The sequence below is a fragment of the Aotus nancymaae genome, unplaced genomic scaffold (genome assembly GCF_030222135.1).
Source record: "Aotus nancymaae isolate 86718 unplaced genomic scaffold, 86718_ANA_hifiasm-v0.15.2.pri h1tg000006l, whole genome shotgun sequence".
Lineage (NCBI taxonomy): Eukaryota > Metazoa > Chordata > Mammalia > Primates > Aotidae > Aotus > Aotus nancymaae.
The window spans coordinates 87,844,322-87,866,532 of record NW_026988417.1 but is presented as its reverse complement, the minus strand read 5'-3'; the positions used below and the strand labels follow the sequence as shown (position 1 = coordinate 87,866,532).

Below are 22,211 nucleotides of genomic sequence, written 5' to 3'. Positions count from 1 at the left end.
AACACATGAGCCACTAATTCAAGGTCAATAGATATTTGGAAAAAAACCCTCAAAAATCAAAAACCGAGAATAAAACAAATACTACTTGGAAGGAGTAAATTATATGAAAGAATATAAAAACTTAAAAAAATTAATATTCTTATCTTACAAAACACATCAATAAAGCAAGAACACATTGCTATAAAAACAGAATAACAAAGAACTTAAAAAATATAATTGCACAAATGAAAATCCCAGCAGGTGAATTGAAAGATACAGATTGGGAAATCTCCTATAACATAGTACAAAATACAAAGGTGGAAAACTTAAGTAACTTAGAGCATAAATTCAGACTTAACATCCGAATAATATTAGCTCTAGAAAGAGAGACTAGAGAAAATAGAGGGAAGAAAATCATCAAATAAATAAATCATGCAAGGTTTTCATAATGAAAAATCATGTGCTTCTAATTTGAAAGAACCCATAGCACATGAGAACAGATCCACACCATGTCACTGTAAAATTTTGTCACACTGAAGACAAAGAGACATCCTATTTGTTTTTTTTAAAGACAGAGGAAATGTGAGAGAGAAAAAGAGAAAAGAGATAAAAAATAAGTACGGCATTGAACTTTGTTCAGAAAAACAGGAAACTAGAATAAAATAGAACAGTGCCTTCAAAAGTCAGAGGGATAATTATTCCAAATAAGAAATAAATACCTGGGAAAATTAAGATTGAAGATGGGGGGCAAAAGCATTTTAGTATTTTCAGATTCTCAAAAATTTACCTCCCATGTATCTTTCTCAGAAAGTTACTGGAGGAGATGTTCCATCCAAATGAAGGTATAAACAAGAAAGCAGATGGAATAAGATCTGCTGATGGTAGATCCATTCCAAAATAAGATGAAACATACCTCCAAGATAATGGTAAATGTGGATAATAAGATGAGACATTGCATAGGACCTCAGGAGCAAGCAGGCCTCGTTGAAGGCAGGTCAAAAGATTTTAGAAAAGAGAACTCTAAGATGTTGAAATTAATAAAATGGCTTATGTATTTTAAATTTAAACTGATTGAGTCTGGAAACACATTTGTAATGAGAACACAGGGGACTAAGCAAACAAATATTTAAACTTGTATACATATAGGACAGGAGATGGGAATATGTACATAGGTAGTGGGTGTAGGGATGGGAAAAAAACAACTGAATTCTTATCTTTGATAGTGGAAAGTCAAAGCTAATGCCTAAAATTGAAAAATCAAGAAGCAGTAGTACAGTATTTATTTAGAGATATAGAGGAAAATATCAAAACAATAAAAAGAGGCACAAGTGCTACAGGAAAAGGAGAAGCTGGGGGGATGCTTTTTTAAAAAAAATAAAAATAAATAAATCTCTTTAAACTGTCAAAACAAACCTACTAGGGTGTGTGTGTGTGTGTGGGGAGTGCAAATGAACCACAGAATTTTCATAAGATGTTTGAGTGTGCATTACTGAATCACAACTAAATTACATTCCTATGATTCTAAGAAATAATATAAAAATAGAACATTAAGAATATTTCTTTAGAAATAGACAGATTTTTCAGGCAAATTAATCAAATTTCATGAAATTACCTAATGATCAGAATGCAATACTGTGACTTCCATTCAATTACAAGGATTAAAAAGAAAGTTATTTTTCTTGAATATCCTGAGTATCTTTTCTGGAAAAAAAAGTTGCAGTTATATACATATTTTCAGCTATGTACATGTTTTCTATGGAATCTCTTCTTGTAGAAAACAAGGTAGAGTTATAATTTCTTTAAAGGATTTAATTGAAAACAGTGAACAATAATAAGCTGGAAGCCTCATATAAACATAATAAAAATAACTTGTTCTTTAATGTATATACTTAATCAGTTCTTTATTTTAAAATATTTCTATCTTATATTATTATATACTTACATACACGATTTTTACAGAATAAAACAAAATGCAGAACAAAAGTAAAATGCAAAAGAAAATTCATAATATCAAGGGCTTGTTACAAAAAATTTTATCTTCAATATTAAAATTAAAATTTTATCTTCAATATTAATCCATTACATCCGAAAGTATGTTTTAACTGTTTTATTTTTTAGTAACATTATCACCCTAACAATATCATAAATAATTTTAAATTTGTGATATAAAGGACTGTTCTATGTCATAGACAGTGAAGAGTATCAAAATCCACTATCACATTTAAACACACAGAGAAAAATCTGTATGAACAATAGAGATAATCCAAGTAATATTAAATTCAATATGTAATGCACTTAGAAATGGGTATGCCTTTAAAATTCATTAAAAAGTGACATATAATCATTTTTTGCTACACAAGGTCTACTAATTACTTTATTCTTTTTCATTTTAAACTCTGAATATCACAAAACTTAACAAAATATTGGTTCTCATCACTGTTATACACCTTCTACACCAGAGGGCAGGCAGGAGCAAGAACAGAAATTGAAATTCATATCACACAAGTTTGCACTTTAAGTGTCCAGGGTAAAGAGGTTAATGGAATAAAAATTTTAAAGTACTGAACTGGCTAGCAACAACTTTGGGAATGACCCATCCTACCCTATTTGTATTGTTGTGATAACATATAATGCAAGTCAATGCCCATTTTCTTTCTTAACCAAAACTAAATACTCACAGGTTTTTTTTTAAGTCTATTTCACACAGGAATAAAACTCTGATTAGAGCTTTAAAACAATATTATTTTTTAAAATAACTTTTAGTGATATCAGATAGTTTAATAACTAATTTTTATTTTCAACACTTAATCTTTGAATCATTTAACTCAATTTACTACCTAAATTTTTCAATTCAAAAGACCTGACTTTCATTTTCCTCACCTAACCATTTTCCCTTATGGTAAAGTGCTTTCAAATGAATCACTTTCTATGCTCTTTGCAGCAAAAATTTAGAAAAAAATTATATAAACATACTAAATAATAAATTGGGACATACGCCTAAACTTTTCTGGAAAGTAACAAAATAGAAATACAATTTTTATTTAAAAATACCAGAGAAAAATCATATGCAGGGAAAGAGTAGATTTTCTAATATTGACAGTGATGTTACATATACAGAAATCTTTCTCCTTCAACAGACAGATGTCAGATGAGAGACAGATAAGGGAAGATGCTGGTGCTAAATTCCTGGACATGCTATGGAGGGGGTGAAATGTCAGATGACAAAGCAATATCAGGTATGGTCACTGAACAGTGGAGCCAGACTTGATGAGGATGTAGGGTAAAATAGGCAAATGGGTTCAAACTCCAGGTCAGCTACTTAAACGGGCTTAGCAAACGGCTTACACTTCCTTACAGGAGATGTGGAGAGTTAGCAGCATTCGCTGGTTGGAATGGAGTGGATGAGAAATCCACATAAAGCATCAATTGTGGTTCTGTGCACATAGTAAGAGTCAATAATAATAAATTGTTGTTTTCTGTGCTGCTGACGCTTACTATTCAGTTTTCTCTTCCTTTCCCTGCTCCTTTATTTCCCATTTCTATGTGTCTTCCTTTCCTTTTCTCCCTATTATCTTTTCCCCTACCTGCTCTCCTCTTGGTCTTCAATTCTTCTTTCTTTTGCTCCGTTTCACTGCCTTTTACTTTTCCTTCTTTCTAGATTCATCACCATGGGCAAAGAGTCTATAAAAACATAAGTTTTTGGCTTAAGAAACACACTGAAAGTTTGTTCAAGGATGACTAAAATATGAATTTTCTTTCATCTCTTTGTACATTGATTCATTTAGCAAATAATATTAAATCCATCTATATAACACAATGACCCAGAGTATGTGAAGGTGTCCTCAATAAAATAACAATCTTGCTCGTGAGACAAATCAGCTACACATGGAACACTGCGAGACAAATCAACTACATATGGAGAGCCAAAATACAGTATAAGAAAACGATGAAAGAGATGTCACAATGCCACATAATTGCCAAATGTAAGTCCTAGACAGGAATGCCTAAGAGGCAAGATTACTTTGTGTGGCCGTAACGAACCAGTATCTTTTATGGAAACCATAAGCACCAAAACCAGGGATATTGACAGTTTTTCATTTCAACCACTCATGGTGGACACCTAATGAATAGGTTAAGAGAAACACTAATTTTAAATATAAAAGAAGTGCTGGTTCTCTCTAGAAACCAGGGCTTCATAAAATATTAGTGGGTGTTTCTATTCACTGACAATTGTTTCTCTTTTCACCATACTCACATATCAACATTACCACATCACTCAGGTTATGATGGATCATCATATTTTCAACACTTTTATACTATAAAAACTCTGCCAAGAGACCTAAAAACATCTGAATAAAAAGTAAAAGCTTCAATCACTCAATCGTTTTATTTTATGTGATTCCAGACTATAACATTAAAAAAATCATGAAAAGAGTAAATATGACATACAAGTCAACAGACAACATATACATTTATATTTATTTGTTTTCTAGGTAATTAATACAGAATTATAAACCTCAGCAAGAATAATAATTATGATAGCAATTTTGGACATCACAACTATGCTCTTTAAAGTTAAAACAATAGTTAGCCTTTAGGTTTTATTCTGCTTTTGAATTTAGAGAAACTCAAAATGTTTAAATTAAAAACCTTTGAAAAACCTCTAAAACACAACTTCTTTGTAAGTATTTTTAATAAAAGCAAAAACATAAGAAAAAAATTAACTTGACAAGCAAGTAACCATGATTTTAAAAATATGTAACATCAAACTGAAGCCATCGTTATAAAATAGCATAATCTCTGCTGATAGAATGATTAAAAATTAAAAATGTCTCTGCATTTAAAAATATTTAATGTGTCAATTCAGGTCCACATTGTTAGAAAAGAAACTGAACCATGGTCTCTTTGACAATAATGTCAAAGAGTCAACTAGAACTTGGCCGATTTCCAAGCCAGGAGCTGTGGGTTTTTTTTTTTTTTTTTTTTTTTTTATTCAGCAGTTTCTATGAATGCTCTGCTTCACAGAGTTCTGAAGCTAATAAAAGTAGATGTTCAACTTGCCTCCATACCAAAACCTACTCTAGCTTTGCAAAGCACACCCAAGACAGCCTAGTGTATAAAAGTATTTTATATAGATTCATATATGTAAAGAAGAGAAGTGACAATGAAGCCAGACAGACCAGAAACCAAATCATCATGTTTGTGCTATTCTTTTTCCCAAAAGAAAAAACCTGGAAAGCATTTATAACCTCTCTGCTTCTAGTCCTTACTGTATCCTCTAATAAGACAACTGTTACAGGTAACCTGAGTTATTACTGACTTAAAAATATACAAATATATTGCCAGTTCAAATGTTTAAATATTTAAGGTATATAGTATAGATATTTTAAGCTAAACATTATTATCAACTATTCTCATCACCAATGAGTTTAAAGGTCTATCTCTGGTGAAACAATATGGAATAATTATCATCAGCAATAAAATGAATAGGAATGAAATGTAAACATTAGGAATATATCATAGTTTTAAGAGAAAAAACTGTAAACCAAAAAAAAAAAAAACTGTTTAAAATCTGCAGTGCTGATCCATGTAGCTTTTACACTTATCTGTTGTGCGTCACAGAAAAATTTTCTAAGACAGTTGCCAAAAATGATATGAATTACTAAAATATACTTGCCCTCGCTTCTCCAAATGTATACTTTATCATGTCAAAACAATTTGTATCCTTCTTGGTCAAAAATAAATAACTTAGTAATGATATATCTGAAACATCCATTTGATCTACTAACATCTAAATCATTACATTTATACTTTAAAGAATTATTTTGCATTTTTAAAAACTCATATTCGCAAGAAAGAAATCTAGACCTTTATAATCTATGAATTTAGAATTGTATAGGTGATACATTAATAGTAAAAGAATTAACAATGTCAAAAAGTATAAAAAATTAAACCACAAGACATTTACACAGCCACAACACTTAATTTTAACCATGACAGTGTTGAAAATGTGTAGGGGTAAACACACACTCTCCAACACATATAACACAAAAGTTAAAACAATATATATATAAGAACATCATTAACTTTAAAGTAACCTAAATTACACAGTACCAGCAGAGTTCAGCTAAATGGTATTTTCTTGCCATGTAATTTTTGTAGACAAAATTTTTTATCCCCTTGAATTAGTCTATTTCACCATCTATGCCAAGAAAGGCTAAGTTCTAACTTCTTTTATTGTGCCAGAATTGGCTTTGCTCATCTTGCATACATTTTTTGGAGGGGAAAAAAAAAGTCTCTATGAGATATAAAGCTTCTCCCACTACTCACTTTTGATTTCTGTACGCTTGATATATCGTTGCCAGGCTCCCTGGGATGAGAGACATGAGGAGGAGGCACAGAATTGCTAGGGGTTTCCACTAAAAAGCCCAGCACCGTAGGCAGCACTAATCCTGCACCTGTGATGTGTTATTCAGCAGTTAAGAAATGCACTCCAGACTGTGGTTGCCTAATACAGCTCAGCTGTTTTTCTCAGTACTCCCTTTGATTATAAGCTGGCAAGAGAGATTATTCCGGTCAGGCAATGAGCTATGTTCAGGACCCATGGCATATGACAGTGGAAAGGTAAAAGAGAAAAGAAACCTTGGAGTCAAAAAAAAAAAAAAAAAAAAAAAAAAAAGAAATAAAGAAAAAAGAGAGAAAAAGAAAAGAAAAAATAATGAAAAAAAGGTCACTGACCACAGTGTGTTATATAACATTTCCAGATAGTTAAAAGCTACCTCTGAATCTACACAAGGCAGAAAAATATCTATAATTCATCATTTAAATATCTAGAAATCTATTTTATAATACCATTTGACATTCAGAATGTTATTTCAATATGCAATATCTTAAGTTGATCTTAAAATAACCACAATTTCACCAACAAATCAACTACACAAACATTTAGAAATCTTTTATTATACAGGTTTACCTTTACTAAATGTCAAATTCCTTTTAAAATTTGGAAAATTTCAAAGTGTTTGGAAAACTGAAGACCAAATGAATGCGATTGTTTCTATCTTTTTATTAAATCTACCGTATCATTAGACTTGATTCATTAAAAATTTTGATATAAAATTTATATTTGAGACGCCACTATTCATCATATATGGTTAAAACCGAATGAAACATTTATTAGAGCCAACTTAAAGTTGCTAACAAGTCCAAATTGATTTAAGAAATATTTATCATGCACAAATATTTCAAAGTACTGTATGCAAAGCAGTTTGGGCTCAAAGAGTTGAAGAAGAAATGGCCACTATGTTCATGAACCTTAAAATCTATTTGGAGAGTGTGGCACAAGTTGTCAATTTTGTTGTTGTTCTTTTTTCATAAAAGGTCTGCTGCTAGTTCACTCACACCAAAAGTTTTACTCTATTTCCTTTTATACTATAAATAAACAGAAAATCATGTGTCCTCCAAGCTAGTAGCTGCGCCACTTTAAACAAATAACCTAAAACCTTATCCAAAAAACAGATACCCTTCCTAATAGCAGATAGTTAAAAACAAACCAAATATGTTCCTCTATATACAAAAAAAGAGCTGAAATGAAGGAAATAAATCAATTCAAAATGTAAATATAATTTAAATTTATATATATATTAAAGAACATGTTAAATATTTTGTTATTTTTGTATTGCTGTTTATATACTAATTCCATGCTAGCCAAGAAGTATATTAAAAATTTTGTTAGAAAAAATATGCATAGGATATATATTAAAAGCAATAGGGTCAAAAGAAATTCCTGTGTACATAAGAACATTCTCTCTCTACAAAATTTGACAATTCTTAGAGTTTTCCCTTGCATTCAAACACTTGTGTTAGAGATAATACTGCATTTCAATTTCCAAGTAATACTACTAAGGCTGACTAAAAGAACAGTATTCAGGAGGTGTGCTGTAAGATGTTTTACTAGTATTCCCCTAACTTTTCCATTAGTCTATATCCAAAGTAAAATAAGACAGTTGAATTGAAAACTGGATATGTCTAAGACTAGAGTTCATAGAGTTTTGATAATTTATGACAAATCTTTTTTCTGGAAATTATACTTACTAGGCTGAAATACTGAACTACCATTTACTTAGCTTTGATTTATAGGAATAAGCCTGCCAAAGGACAATCTTGTTGAATTCTGGGCAGAAACACTGAGGAGAGATCTGAATTGAAACTATGTTATTGTAATAATTGCGTTATCTTCAATCTGGGCATGGCACACACAGGAACATTCTGGCCTGATGCTGCTCAAACTGTCCCTCTTTTGATAAACAAATGGCTTCAGTTTTCAAAACATTCTCCAAAAGCACTTTTGTATTCTTATTTTTTAATTGTATAACACCCATTACACCCCTCAGTGGTCCAGATTTTAAAAGCCTTGTTAATTTTACCTTTAAATTTTCTTTCTTTATATTCTTTTATCCAATTCATATCTTCTCATTTATGCCAGTCATGTTCTCACTCATAAATTCTACTCTAAGGTTAAAATGTTTCCTTCCTCCTCTTTTAAATAACTGTCAATATGAGCTCTCACAATAAACAAACCAACACCAAAAAAAGAACAGAAAGCCTGCGTCTGAGATACTACATGAGAAATAATTACCCTCACAGACCCTATGTTCAGATATTTCTGTTTTAAGCCACACCAACATAAGGTAGACATATTTGTGTGTGTTATGCTTTTCCACCTTGAAATATTTTTGAGGAGTTGGCTGTATTATCTTAAATTTCAGTATGTGAGTGACGTAAAAATAAATATATTGTATTTAAATGACCAAATGATCCCAAACAATCATAATACTAATATGGGGGCACAGGAATGTGGCCATCTTAATAGCCACTTCAATCAGAATTTTCCACATTCTAAAAGAACATATGAGATCAAACAAAATATTTTACCAAAATGTATTCACTGGTACTTCAGTTATAAAAACTATTTCCTAGATTTACCTACAGAATGCTCCATCTTCTATGTAAAAACCCAGCGCATAATTAACTGTTGGCAAAACTTGTCAGTTTTAACTCTTACGGTCAAGTCTGTTGATCTTCACTAGGAGTCTCACTGTTGTGTTTTTCCTTCTTTCCTCTAAAGAAAAAGCATAATGACCTTTCAAAATAAATAGACCCCATTTATGGTGAATGATCAGTTAACAATGGAAGTTTTTTAGTTTCTTTCTTTCTTTCTTGGGTAACAAAAAATACTCCCTTTTATTATTAAGCCCATAATAACTATTTAGTAGTAATACAAATATTTCCTAGTGGCTCCCATTCTCTAGCAGCAAGTCAAACAGCCTCAAGAGAAAAGTATAAAATTGTGCTAATTATGAAATAGCAGATAATCTGGAATAAAACAAATCCCACTAGGATCATTACATCCTAAAAGTTTTTTGCCCCAGCCTTAGAACATGGAACTTTTGAGCATGCTAAAATCATGACAAGGACATATTTCTCTTCTCAATTCACACTAATAAAGGGGGGAAAAAAAGCCCTGTCCTATAGGCACCATCAGAACAATCTACCCACCCCCAACTGTGCCAGGCTCCTGCCTCTGTGGAGTTCAGTGGCTCCTCACTGGCAGGAAAGTATAAGCAGAGAGATCATTAGTTATGACAGGGAGACTCTTAACTGATAATGTTGACTCACTTCAGGAGCTATTACACTATAAACAGTGTCCTGAAAGCCATTTATCTGCATTTTAGGATAAACAGCAGAAAAGTCTCAATTAAATAGATTTCAAGAAATAAGCTGCTGATGTCAAACCAAGTGAAGTTTAATTTTGAAAAGAAAAATCTGTGAATGTAATAAAAATCAATGTGAGATGTCAGGGATGTTAAAACATAAAATTCAAGATTTTGTAAGATAAACATAATTTATAACATTTTTAAAGATCAGCTTTTTTGATTATCAAAATTATTCCACACTACTTTGAAGTTCAAAGTGAATTTACTGAAACTTGACAGACATTCTCTTAAGAGACAACATTTATGGTACTACTGGTACTGAGCCAATGTATGCTATCAAGGAAAGCTTTATCACTATGTAAAAGGTGAAATTCAATTAGTTCTGTTTTATCACTTCTATTCTTACACACAAACATTCAGGAGAGATCATTTCTTTCCTTTTCTCTCTCTCTTTTTTTTTTTTTTTTTTGAGACAGGATTTCACTGCGTTGCCCAGGTTAGAGTACAGTGATGCAGTCACAGTTAACTACAGCCTCAATCTCCCATGCTTAAGTAATCCTCCCACCTCAGCTTCCCTAAATACCTGGGACTATAGGCATGCTCTACCATGCCTGGCTAATTTTTCTATTTTTCGTAGAGACAGCATTTTGCCATGTTGTCCAGGCTGGTCTTGAACTCCTGGACTCAAGTGAGTCACATGCCTTGGCCTCCCAAAGTTCTGGGATTACAGGCGTGAGCCACTGCACTGGGTGGAGAGATCTCTTCTAAATGACTCCCTTCAAGAAGAAAACACAAGTGCCACTTTACATCTAACTGTAAACACAGCGTGCATGCACGTGTGTGCACAGACACATACATCTATCTCTAGCATGTTAAAATGCTTCAAGGAAAACACTATATAATTAAATATAATCTATCATGAAACCATAGAGGCTTTATTCCACAATTGATTAGAAGGATATGAGACAGTTCGTGACCAGCCTGGCCAACATGATGAAACTCTGTCTCTACAAAAAATACAAAAATTAGCCAGGTGTTGGGTGCAACCTGTAATCCCAGCTACTCAAGAGGCTGAGGCAGGAGAATCACCTGAGCCTGGAGTGAGCTGAGACTGTGCCACTGCACTCCAGTCTGGACAAAAGAGTGAGACTCTGTCTCAAGAAAGTAAAAAGAGGATATTAGACACACCAAGACCTTTACTGCAAGGACAATATATGGGTAAAACACAACATTTAGAATTTATTTGTCCGACCTGTCAGAAAACAAATCAAAATCCTCTCTTTTTCACTCATCCAAATGTCAGAAGCTTTTCAAAACAATTTTGGAGTCAGAGAACACACAGGTGTGTGTTATGTCAACTACTGAAAATAAATAAAGGTTAGCCTGGAATCTGATCTCTCCATGGACACATTCTTGTGGGCATTTTACAAATGCTCCCTGAAGGAATATTACACTAATGCTGACTAATTTTTAAAGCATTCCAAATCTCATTAGATCTATTCCTTAACAATACTGTTTAAAGGCATGACCTCTACTAACATCAAACTCATTGCCATTTCTTAGTAAATCTTTAATGTTTTCTCCAATATTAACTCCTCTGTTCTATTTCACTGACAATACAACAGGTTGAACAACAATAAAATATTCAATATCAACACATATAAGTTTTTGTCATGTCATGAAAACTATGACAACCCACAAACAATTAAATGTTAGGTTATCAGTAACAAAAGCTTAAGAATAACTGGTTCGCATTCATAGCTACCGGTCTTAAGAAAACCATTATATATTTTGACTGCTGTGTAACAAGCCTGACACAGAAAGACGGCAGTTGTACTTTCATATCTAAAATTACCAGTGTTCAAGCTAAGAGCTGTATCTGTCATTCAAAACCTCTATTAAACACAAATAACAACAAACATGGCATGCTCTTAATCTTTAAAAAATAGTGACAAGAAAGGAACTCTTGCTATCAAATGACTGGGTTCCCAATCAAGATTAGAAAAATTCTTAGGCAGAGGTTGCAGTGAGCCAAGATCCTGCTATTGCACTCCAGCTTGGAAAACAAGAGCAAAACTCTGTCTCAAAAAAAAAAGAAAGAAAAAATCTTCCCACCAATAAAATGACCTAATAGTTATAGATTTATAAATATGTTTATTAATGATCCAGAATATACCAGTTTATACCTTTAAAATTCATTGTCAATCATGTTAACATTCAAAGATTTTGTATTTCTATAAACTCTCCTTTTTACACACACACACAGATACACACACACAAATATGTCCACAGTGAGGGTCAACAGGTAACAAATTATTCCTACAAAACCTGTCTCTTCCTGCCAAATGTTCCTAATATTTCCTAAACCTCACAAGTAACTTGCTACTGGACAAATCTTCCAGCTAATGATCAAAAAAATAAAACTTTGGAACATTTTTTCCTTTTTCTAAGTTCATAAAATGCCTGAATGCCCATGCCCCAGAAAGAGCTAATGCACAAAACAGGATATACCACAGCACTCTCAAGTTCTGCTGCAACATCAAGACTGGCTGATAGCTTTGCTTATGTATTTTCTATCTACACATATCAAGTTTCCCAGCATTACTTTCCTCCTCACAAGCAGCAAACCCAGAGGCCTTCATTACTAACATTCCACAATGCATGGGGAAAGCAAGTTGGGGGGCAGGGAGTGGTGCAAGTGTCTCTCTACTTGAGTGAATGTGCAGAATGTCTTTTTGATCTGAGATCCTTTCAGCCTCCTGCTTGATTTCTTGTCTTCCAGTGGTTTCTCAAAAACTTCAATATTCTTTGAGACCCAGATGTCTCTTTTCTTCTCTCCTGCACACACTGAGAGGACAGGAAACAGCAGGTGTGAAATGTCTCTGTTTGCCCCTCTTGACTTCACAAGCAACTCCTGTTTGAGAACTTTCATCCTTGCTTGCTGTCTCAGGGGAGTGTCCTGCCACTGGTCTCCTGGATCCCATCTCTTCTCACACACCCAGAAGGACAGCCACGGCCACAGTCCCTCTCACAGAGGATGGCTTGCTTTGATACATTCCTTCTTGGGTTATGATCAAAGAGTCGTTTTCTCAACCTAGATCAGCCTGGCTAAAGAAGGGTTTTACAACAAAGAGAAAATGAGTGTATAGGGGAGAAAGGGCAAGAGAACTCTGAGAGGAAAACCTGAGATGCCTGTGCTTAAGCCTTCATGTCTAAACGTAAAAACTTATATACAAAACATGTAACCAGGCACCATCTCTTTCAATATGCCAAATCACACATGTAACAGGATAACCAGACTCCAATCAGGTATAGGAATCATGGTTTCTAGCTCTAGCTATGCTACTGACTCAGAAATCTCCAGAATGTCTTGGTTAGAAACTGGCACAGTGATGATTCAGCAAATAAGACTCAGGTAGTAAACACAGGTTCTCAAGATATATTTGTTAAGGTAATACTGAGTAAATGAATTAGATTATAGAAAAGACTTAGACAAACATACCTGCCTAGATTAGGAATTTAGTGCAAGGGAAATGTCCCTGAGTCAACATCATAACATGGTAATGCCACATGGGGATTGCTTTTCCCATGACCACATTCCCTGGATGGGTAACAAAGAGGGTGATAATAGATGTTTCTAAAGAAAGGAATCATGTGCACAAAGTAGTGGCTACTCTGGTAACTTCAAAATATTCCAAAACACTATAACATGTTACACTTCTAACCACTTCCAACTCTACCCTTACCTAAAACAAAATTTGGAGAAAAGACAGCTAACCTCCTGTTGCCTAAGATTATAACTAGCTATGGACAGGACAGAGAAAAATAAATCAGAACCTGCCCTGGCCACAAACATAGAAAATCATTTACATGAAAAATATGTATATATACATACACATATACATATATATACACACATACACACACATATATACATGCATATATGTGTAAATGTATATTTATAAAGATATGTTTAGATCATGTACATAGAGTACTGAATATATATAAAGATATATAAGAATATATGTCTGTATATAAAGAGATCTATATCTTATAAATTAGATATTAATATATGTATGCATGTCAGTGATTTCACCTAATTTCAGGTCGATTTTAAGGCTGACATTTACTTTTACATATTTAGGAAATATTACATACACAGAAAATTATTTATGAGTTTGCATTAATGCCTTTACTGAGAAAGGACTGAAACAAGACTTTATTATATTAGAGAAAGGGGGAAATGTCAGGACATACAGCCAAAAGTGAATAGTTGTGAATTTCCAAAATTAAACTAATCACAGAGTAATCTGGAAATAACTTGCATTTCCTTTGAGCTTATTATCTACAAAATATATATAATTACATAAAACTGTATTTTACTCTAATACTACACCATTAACTCAAGTGATTTTGTTTTTAATTCTACTTAGTGATAGCAAAATGGGAAGAAATTATAAAGAAACACACAAAAAAAGAGATAAGCATTATGGAGTGATTATAGAGTGGTGAACCAAAACCTTAATTCCATCCTCTATGAGGTATCTTTGGGTTGCAGGTGAAGCATCTGCATGCATAGTATAATACTAAGAACCACCAAAAAATAATGTGTTATCCTGAAATCTTATTAGGCTGCTCTAAGGAGATGAGTTGTCTGACCCTGAATATCATAAGCTCTTTCTTGTTCCAAATATTTCCAGTTTCTTTTGCTTTTTTATTACAGCAGTAAGTCTCTCCCTTTCCCCTCCAACACACATACTCCCTTTTTAAATCACTTCAGCTAAACTTCTAACTCTTGAGCTTCTAAGGTTTGAAAAAATCTGTGAATATTTTTTGCCTCTGCAACAAAAATCAGCCTGTAGCCATTGAAGATTATGGTTATTTAACATGATTATGATATTTACCATAATCTTTTTGCCTTTATCATCTGTTTTTGTTATCATGGGCATCTTTGTGGAACAGATAAGGATAGTTCTTGCCAAAGAGGCTTGAGCTCTTTTGGTGTGGTCAAGCAAAAAATAAAAAAGAAGAAATGCTTAACAGGACTCAGATGATTATGTTAAAAAATGCTACCAGCTTCAAAGCAAGTTAAGGGTCACACTGTTGTACCTGTGCGCCCCGAGTTACTTTATCAATAAAATGAGGTTGTAGGATGATAAATTCTCTAACCTCTCTTGTACTTCAAACATGTTTACGATTCTATGTAACTTCTACTTTTTTTAGATGTACTCTTTTTTCAAAACTACAGCATGAAAAAAGGGTACTGAATATTATGTTAATAAAACATGGATTCCAGATCTGCCATTTACTAGTTTGTGACCTTAAGCAAGTTCTTAATTTCCTTTGGTTCAAACACTGCACAGCAACAGTACTTATACTTCCTTGAGTTTCGGAGATTAAATAAGATGTAATAATTTATCCCCTATTACATTTATAAATCTTACTTCATGTAATCCTCAAAATACTTCTGCCATGTAAGTGTTACTACTCTCATTTTACAGATGATGAGGGGACTAGAGCTGGAAGAGGTTATGTGCCTGAGCGCAGACTACTGAGCAGCAGACAAGGTGGAAGGAAGGCTCTGGGCTCCGTGACTCTCAAGAGCAGTGATTCCTCTAGACAGCAATTCTCAAATGTTTTGTTCTTGGGACCATTTTACATTGTTAAAAATGACTGAGGATACAAAATTTTCTGTGTTTCTGATTACAGTTTTCAATATGTCAAAAATTAAAACTGAACAGTTAAATATAAAACCATTATATTTTAACATATTTTCAAGAAGACAGTGGCATTGTTCTGCATTTTTGCAAATCTCTTTAATGTCTAATTTACTGGATGTTTGCTTCTGCACTCAATCTGCTACAACATGTTGTTGAGGTTGACATATTAAGAATAATTGGTCACACACAGATATGTAGTTAGAAAGGAGGCTATTTTAATAGCATTTTCATATGAGTGGTTCGTCTTTAATACACACTAAAATTGGACAAGAAGGGGTCTTTTAAAAGTTACAACATAAGATCTAAAGCCCTATCAATGAAATTTTCATATTCTGATAAATTAAAAGCTACTGTCCATCTTGTATTTTAAACTGATCATTCACCTATGCATGAACATGAAACAACAGGGACTGGTCATCTGAAAAAAAAAAAAAATGTTTGGTCCATTCAGTTATGCAGAACCAGTATGTGGATACAAGCTTCATAAAATCCTAACTTTCGCATGAAAGTTTGAGGTTTATCATTAGCAATAAATACTGTCCGCTGTTTTCCTTGAACTAGCAGGCTTCATTCATTCATTTTTGAGAATATGTCTGCAAATACCCAAGTCTGAATAACCATAGTTTTTCTGTCAGTCATTCTTTCTAGCAAAAACTGTTTCATGAAGTCTCAAGACAACTGTATTAGTCCGTTCTCACGCTGCTAATAAAGACATACCCGAGACTGGGTAATTTATAAAGGAAAGAGGTTTTACCTCACAGTTCAGCATGGCTGAGGAGGCCTCAGAACACTTAAAATCATGGTGGAAAGGGAAACAAACACATCCTTCTTCACATGGCAGCAGCAAGGAGAAGTGCCAAGCAAAAGACAGAAAAGCCCCTTACAAAATCATCATATCTCATGAGAACCCATTCACTCTCACAAGAACAGCATGAAAGTAACCACCCCTATTATTTAATTACCTTCTACTGGTCCCTCCCACGACACGTGAGGATTATGGTAAATACACTTCAAGATGAGATTTGGGTGGGGACATAGCTAAACCACATTAACAACCATTAATCCTCAGTTGCTGAAGAAGTTATATATACTTCGTATTTTTTCAAATGGAATATTAAAAAGACATTTACAGAGAGGTTGAGATTTAATAAAATTAATCATTTCTACTGCTTCATTAAGGATATTCTTAAATGAAGCTTCATTTTCTTTCTTCAATTGGTTAGTTGGGTGGTTCGGTAGGCTGTTTTCACTGTGGGTGTACTGCAGTGAAGAATATAAGTATAGTTTGCTTCCTGCTGTGATTTGTGCTAAGGCTCTATCCATTATTATCATCTGTGCAAATATTAATAAAACACATTAATATTCCTGTGTTGGCAAATCATACTTTGAAAACTGACATAACAGATGACTAACAGTGCATTAGACATAATAAAGTTTATAAATATTTTAGGCTGGGTATGGTGGTTCATGCCTGTAATCCCAGCACTTTAGGAGGCTAAGGTGGTGAATCACTTGAGGTCAGAAGTTTGAGACCAGCCTGGCCAACATAGTGAAACCCCATCTGTACTGAAAATACAAAAATTAGCCAGGCGTGGTGGTGAGTGCCTGTAATCCCAGCTATTTGGGAGGCTGAGGGAGGCGAATTGCTTGAACCCAGGAAGCGGAGGTTGCAGTGAGTGGAGATTGCATCATTGCACTCCAGCCTGGGCGACAGAGCAAGACTTCATCTTAAATATTTTAAGGTAAGCTAAGGCATTTTTGCCATGATGGAAGAGAACAGAGTAAGTAAAAGAGATGATTTGTTTAAAAAAGAAAACAAATAAAATATAATTTTTGAACCTCTTGAGATCTAAACATAGCTTTTCATTTGTACTTTAAATGCTTTTATTTGTAAGTGGCACAATTAAACTCCTGAGTCTTCATTTTTTAACCTAGCGAGGGAATATATTCTCTTTCCGGGTCCACAAAGGGGTGTAGTTTTAAGGGCAAGAACTTCCCAGCACCATGCCCCCTTCCCATCTCTCTCCATCTGGGAGATTTAATGGTCTCTGTTTTAATTTTCACAGGTGCGGGAAGCATCAAAAAGTCAGTCACTCCAGCGGAAGTTCTAAGGAACTCCTTTCATTGCCCAGAGGTCTTGGAGAAGGTGGGGGTTCCTCGCAGGTTAAAAGTCCCCTTCTCTGGGCACTTATTGCTATATATTTTCCTCTAGAGACTGTTTAAATGTGTCCCAGAGATTCTGGTATGTTGTGTCTTCGTTCTTGTTGGTTTCGAAGAATATCTTTATTTCTGCCTTCATTTCATTGTTTATCCAGACAACATTCAAGAGCCAGTTGTTCAGTTTCCATGAAGCTGTGCGGTTCTGGGTTGGTTTCTGAATTCTGAGTTCTAACTTGATAGCACTGTGGTCTGAGAGACTGTTTGTTATGATTTCCGTTCTTTTGCATTTGCTGAGGAGTGATTTACTTCCAATTATGTGGTCAATTTTAGAGTAGGTGTGATGTGGTGCTGAGAAGAATGTATATTCTGTGGATTTGGGGTGGAGAGTTCTGTAAATGTCTATTAGGCTTGCTTGTTCCAGGTCTGAGTTCAAGTCCTGGATATCCTTATTAATTTTCTGTCTCGTTGATCTGTCTAAATTGTCAATGGGCTGTTAAAGTCTCCCACTATTATTGTGTGGGAGTCTAAGTCTCTTTTCACAGAACTGGAAAAAACCACCTTAAACTTCATATGGAACCAAAAGAGAGCCCGCATAGCCAAGTCAATTCTAAGCAAAAAGAACAAAGCAGGAGGCATCACACTACCAGACTACAAGGCTACAGTAATCAAAACAGCATGGTACTGGTACCAAAACAGAGATATAGACCAAGGGAACAGAACAGAGGACTCGGAGGCAACACAACATATCTACAAACCATCCATCTTTGACAAACCTGACAAAAACAAGCAATGGGGAAAGGATTCCCTGTTTAATAAATGGTGTTGGGAAAACTGGCTAGCCATATGCAGAAAGCAGAAACTGGACCCCTTCCTGACACCTTACACTAAAATTAACTCCAGATGGATTAAAGACTTAAACATAAGACCTAACACCATAAAAACCCTAGAAGAAAATCTAGGCAAAACCATTCAGGACATAGGCATAGGCAAGGACTTCATGACCAAAACACCAAAAGCATTGGCAACAAAAGCCAAAATAGACAAATGGGACCTAATCAAACTCCACAGCTTTTGCACGGCAAAAGAAACAGTCACTAGAGTGAATCGGCAACCAACAGAATGGGAAAAAATTTTTGCAGCTTACCCATCTGACAAAGGGCTGATATCCAGAATTTACAAAGAACTAAAACAGATTTACAAGAAAAAAACAAACAACCCCAATCAAAAGTGGGTGAAGGAGATGAACAGATACTTTACAAAAGAAGACATACACGAGGCCAACAAACATATGAAAAAATGCTCATCATCACTGGTCATTAGAGAAATGCAAATCAAAATCATATTGAGATACCATCTCACGCCAGTTAGAATGGTGATCATTAAAAAATCTGGAGACAACAGATGCTGGAGAGGATGTGGAGAAATAGGAACACTTTTACACTGTTGGTGGGAGTGTAAATTAGTTCAACCATTGTGGAAGACAGTGTGGCGATTCCTCAAGGACCTAGAAATAGAAATTCCATTTGACCCAGCAATCCCATTACTGGGTATATATCCAAAGGATTATAAATCGTTCTACTATAAGGACACGTGCACACGAATATTCATTGCAGCGCAGTTTACAATAGCAAAGACCTGGAACCAACCCAAATGCCCATCGATGATGGACTAGACAGGGAAAATGTGGCACATATACACCATGGAATATTATGCAGCCATCAAAAACGATGAGTTCGTGTCCTTTGTAGGGACATGGATGAACCTGGAAACCATCATTCTCAGCAAACTGACACAAGAACACAAAATCAAACACCGCATGTTCTCACTCATAGGCGGGTGTTGAACAGTGAGAACACATGGACACAGGGAGCGGAGCACTACACACTGGGGTCTGTTGGGGAGGAGTGGGGGGGACAGCGGGGGGTGGGGAGTTGGGGAGAGATAGCATGGGGAGAAATGCCAGATATAGGTGAAGGGGAGGAAGGCAGCAAATCACACTGCCACATATGCACCTATGCAACAATCTTGCATGTTCTTCACATGTACCCCAAAACCTAAAATGCAATAAGAATAAAAAAATAAAAATTAAAAAAAAAAGTCCCCTTCTTCCACACCCCTTTGGACTCCATGTTTGGAATCCCTTCCACACACCGTCTCTTTCGTGTGGAAGTTTTCTCTCTTCTTACTCTTTGTTTCCTCTTTCTCTACCTAAATCACTTTTCTGCAACACTTTTTGGGTCCAGTATTTACTTTACAAATGCACCTGCTGTGGTCTCCTCTCTCATTCTTGAGAAAGTGGAGACTAAGAATTTAAAACATTCTCTCAGGGAAGCTGCCTCCCCGGCACCCCAAAACCCAGTTACACTAGCACCACTTAGATTCATTCAGTTATGAAATATTGGCAAATACTTGGGAAAAGAAATGAATCATCAATATGAGACTAAAACAAGCATATACAGAAAGTTCACATTCTCAGAAAAGTAATTTTAAAAAGAGAAACTTTCTCAAATGTGGTACAAATCAGACTTGGTTGATTTTTGCCTTAGGTTTGCCTATTTGATAGCTTTTGCTTTGGGCTGTAAGTTATCATAGGCAGAATTTTGTTTCTTCTGCTTTTTTTTTTCTTCACACCTGAACACTGAAGAGTTGATTATATATATTGAGGCAAGCTTTTCCCTAACTTTATGTTTGTTAATGTCTTGATTCAAACTTAGCTCTTGATTTCCAAACACAAGTCAGTTTTTCTTACATGCTGCAGGAAACTGTTAATTCTGAAAGATGTAATACACTAAGCAGACCTTCTTTTCCCACCTGAAATTATTAAATGGAGACGCTCTGAAAGTATCTTTCTTATATGATATCTTAAATGTGGAACTACTTCACACTCTACATGAAATATTTAGAATATCCAAATTACAATATAAACTGCATGAGACCAAGAGTTAGGTCCCTTTGGCTGCCTGCCAGCATCCAGAGTCATGTGAGGCACCTGGCAGGCACATGATCAAGTTCTCTTGAGATACACAGGACAGCTTCCCTATTGTGATGGCTTCATGGATCATCTAATAAGACAAAAGAGACAAACATCATTACCTCACATGTATTTATGATATGTCTCTATCTCAGTTGTGTGTATTTTCTATTGTGATTGCCATTTGATAAAATCTCTGCTTTTTAAAATTGAAAATGAAAAGAGAAAATTCAGCTGGGTTTTTCTAACATTTCCTCTTCCTTCTGACATATAATTTTTAAACTCAAGAAATACAGATTTTGGTTGGGTGCAGTGGCTCATGCCTGTAATCCCAGCATTTTGGGAGGCCAAGGCAGGTGGATTACTTAAGCTCAGGGACTTCAGACCAGCCTGGGCAACATGGTGAAAACCTGTCTCTACAAAAAATACAAAAATTAGCCGATTTGGTGGCATGTGCTTATGGTCCCAGCTACTCTGGAGGTTGAAATGGGAAGATTGCTGGAGCCCAGGAGGTTGAGGTTGAGGCTGCAGTGAGCTGTGATTGCGCCACTGCATTCCAGCCTGGGTAACACAGCAAGACTCTTGTCTCAAAAATAGTAAGAAAAAAAAAGAAATACAAATTTTGACAGAGGCATTTTGTTTAAATTATGTTTTAGATAAATAAGGAGTGAAACATGGGAACATGGGTGTGACAGGAAGGTTCGGAACATAATCTCTAGTACGAATGTAACCGTGATAGCACCTTACAGAAGAAAGTGCATGGGCTAGACTAATTAGCTGTATGCCTTTGAGCAAATTCAATAGTTTCCCTGGACCTCAATTTCTTCATCTTGAAAACAGGGGTAATTATGTTTACTTCTCACATGGCTGTTGCGAAGATTAAATAAGTACGATATAAAGCACTTAGCACAGAGCCCAGTGCCTGAGATACAGAAAATGACCAATAAATTCATTTATCAGAAATACATGACTGAAAACCAGTCAGTAAAGATTACAAGGTTCATAGCACAAAAAGGAATATAAGTTTCACTGCAACTACATATGTATAAAGCCATTATCAGAATTTAGAACCAATTTAAAAATAAATACCAGTTAAAAATATGCACACACAAGACTACTTCCCAGATTGTGATAGATGACCTCCCAGTATTTAGCACTGGTAATACACACTGGTACTTCTTTATATTTTAAATTTTTAGCTAATTTAAGATACTTTCTACTTCGTTGTATCATTTCACTACTTAGAAGACAATACTGTGGGAATTCTATAGTCATAGCTCCTGCTGGTACTGATAAGTATCTGTGGCACTGCATAAAGAACCAAACTGGAGAACAGCACCCATCACAAGAAGCTTACCCATGTTACTTATTCATATTTACAGCTGCTTAGTGCACTATATCAGCTTGGCTTTACAGGCACTACATAAATGTACCTTAAAATGGTATGCTGTGTGTGCCATATTCAATTCACTTTATAAGCTATTCCCAAAGCTAGATGATATTAACTATTATTTTAAACAATATTTTATATTTGCAGTGCATCTTGTATTTTGCAAGATACTTTGTGTATGTTAAACAGGTTCAGACACACATACATATTATAACATCTTTACAGAGGGTTAACTAGGTTTTAAAACTGGCATATATTTAATCATTTACCTCAGC

At 34.7% G+C, this 22,211-nt stretch overlaps 1 protein-coding gene across 12 annotated transcripts in view; it reads right to left on the bottom strand.

Moving 5' to 3' along the window:
- BMPR1B (bone morphogenetic protein receptor type 1B) overlaps nt 1-22,211 on the bottom strand; it is a 395,211-nt gene that overhangs the window by 52,780 nt on the left and 320,220 nt on the right. For 2 of the 12 annotated variants that reach the window (XM_064369356.1, XM_012437727.2), the window contains one exon: nt 3,564-3,660. The exons of 7 other annotated variants lie outside the window; for them this stretch is intronic. The gene's annotated coding sequence lies outside the window, so the exon portion shown is untranslated. Of the gene's footprint in view, nt 1-1,591; nt 1,681-3,563; nt 3,661-6,309; nt 6,617-22,211 lie in introns of those variants that run through there. 3 more of the 12 variants (XM_064369359.1, XM_012437728.3, XM_012437729.3) reach the window with 3 other exon arrangements.